A 2,943-nucleotide genomic window follows, 5' to 3' on the forward strand; every position below is an offset into this window, starting at 1 on the left:
AGGAGCACCGTGACTATGCTATTAGGAACGAAGGCCAATACACTGAAATTGCTACACACTTGCATGATCTTAACATTCGTGTGAATGGCTCTCCTACTGATAGACGTCGTCGTGTTCGTACAAGAGGCGCAAGCAGTTCTCGCAACCGCAACATTGAGGAGTAGTTCTCATGCATTGAGGACACTGCATCATCTAAGTCTGGGGGAGTCGCATTACTTTCTTTAGTTTATTTTCCCTTCAAGTTATTTCCCTTCCTTGTAATGTTTTTTCTAATTCAATAAAAGAATATTTATGGAATTTAAGTCTTATATGTATAATTCCGTAGTTATTACCCTTTCTTCCATTTTCTTGAGCCATAACAAAAATTTTTGCTCCTAAACAATAAATACAAACCCCACACGTTCGTGAAATACGAAGCTACTCAAACACTAAACGCATAGAAATTAATTCAAGTTAATATCCTTATTGTCCCTACACTTTAAAACCCCCGAGTATGCGTAACCGATTTGAATACCCTTTATACCAAAACCACCGACTTTAATTTTTGAAGTAACCTTTAGTAGTTTATTCTAGCAGTCGGCACCGTCTTAGACACCAACTACGCAGAGAGTCGATGAATATAAGTGTATGATCCTCATAATAATAATTATGTGCTTAACCACAATAAGAAATGTGCCTACTAAGTTAGGTGGTCCTCACAAGATCATTTAACCTAACGGTCGCAATTCTCAAATACAAAGAATTTAAAAACTCATTGTTGATTGGTTCAGAAGTCATCTGGTACTGAACTTGGTAGGAAGGACTATTGTCCTATTCCCCACAATCCTCAAATGAGCGCTAAGGAGTATACCACTTATTGTGCCAGAACTCCATGAGAAGGATCATAGTCACTAACCGACTACTCTGCTATGTGCGTGTCGAGATAATGGGCTTAATGTGATTGCGCACGAATGAAAAGGGTAAAACATGATGACAAGTCAAAGGTCGAGCTATAATGGCATGATTCGGATTGGTATGCATACTGGGAGTTGTCTAGTGTCGCTACTATAAGTCTATTGCTAGGATCATTATCATTATTTTCAAATAAGAATACTATGTGGCTGAGTATGACCGAGCGACGTGGAGGGAGTGTGTTTCATTTATCTTTATCTTATTATTTTGCTTGAGGACAAGCAAAGGTTCAAGTCTGGGGGAATTTGATAACACGATTTTATATCGTATATTTAGCTTAAAATCCATAGATATTTATAGCATTTTCCGTTTATTATGTTAATTTATTATGATATTACGCGAGTATTTGCTTTGTTTCAGGTTTTACACTTCAATTACGACTATTTGCGAAAAGGAAAGAAAATAGAGCTTAAATGACCGATATTTATGCCTAAAAGACGAAAAAGGAGTGCTGAAGCGAAAGAGGGGTGCAATTAGGACCCAAAAGGCCCAAAAGAGATATTCAGCCCACCATGGAACCAAAGGCGCGTGGCCCAAACCTGCCCAGCAAGTGGAGACGCACGTCTCCACGTCCTCTATGCCACGTCAGCAAAGGGAGACGCACGTCTCCATGTTCCTACATCTTCTCCACTTGAGACGCACGTCTCAAGTCAGTCAAGCTGCCTCCTGAAGAAACGGAGACGCGCGTCTCCACGCCCAGTCTGCAAAAAGTTCCTCTTTTCACGCAACGTCACAGCAAAACCTCTCCTATAAATAGGACCTGCTATCTCACTTCCAAAGGGTCCGATTTCCTGCCAACGAAGTGCTGCCGAAATTGTACCGCGAACCGCTTTTCTTTATTCTGCTTTCATTCAACCGTTTATTTTCTCACAACGATTTCTACACTGGAAATTGTTGTGAACTTTTCGTAGATCTAGCCTTACGTTAGATTTATCGTTTTATTTCCTTGTTTTTATTTTCTGCCATTTAAATTCCGAAGAACGATCCAGCCAACCTGTGGTGGAAGTTCAGTACTTGAAGATCCAGTTACCATTTATTTAATTCAGGTTTTTATTTACCGCCTTATTTATATTTGTTTGCATGATATATTATATGCCATTTAATATGCTTATTATTATGAACCGAACCGATTTATGCATGTTTAATCGTATTAATATGTCTGGCTAAATTACTAAAGGTGTCGGTATGTAAAGTAAGTTAACCGTAGGGATCCGAAATAAATTGGCTTAACTATGTTTTACTAATTATCACTTATTTTTGGTTTATATGTCTAATTTAATTAGTAAGTCTTAAAACCAATAGAGCGAAAGTTTGAGGGGTTAGGACGGTCAAAGGTTAAAATCAATAGAGCGAAAGTTTGAGATCTTTAACCAGATAGTAGACATAGGACATTAGTTTTAAGGATGGCGAAAGCGTACGTTAGGGTTATTAGCTTGCTCCGAGTCAACAGAGCGAAAGTTTGAGATTAGGAGATTTAAATAGATAACAACCTCGTAAAATAGGCATTTTATTAATTACATTGTTTCCAAAAAGCTCTTCTAAAATCTAATGGGATGGCGAAAGCGTACATTAGGATTAGGATAGTAGTCTGAATCAACAGAGCGAAAGTTTGAGACGAGGATTTTTAATCAATGGAATTAGTAAAGATTTTTAATTTAATTATGCAAAAGCCAATGGACCTTCGGATTACCTTTAGTTAAACGAAATACATACTGATACCTGTCTTTTATTATTATTCTTTATTTTCTCACAATCACTTTCCCTTAGGAACAATCGAAATTTTAGTACTCCTAGCTTTACATAGTAACCTTAGATAACGGTAGATCGATTCATAGTCCCTGTGGATTCGATATCTTTTAAAACTACACGACACGACTGTGCACTTGCAGTTATCAGATTTATAAACACATAAAGTCGCGATCAGGATTTCATCCACCAAAACCAAAACATTAATCTTTTGTTCAATTGAATCATATTTTACGAATTTGTATT

The sequence above is a fragment of the Vicia villosa genome, linkage group LG3, assembly GCF_029867415.1.
Source record: "Vicia villosa cultivar HV-30 ecotype Madison, WI linkage group LG3, Vvil1.0, whole genome shotgun sequence".
Classification (NCBI taxonomy): domain Eukaryota; kingdom Viridiplantae; phylum Streptophyta; class Magnoliopsida; order Fabales; family Fabaceae; genus Vicia; species Vicia villosa.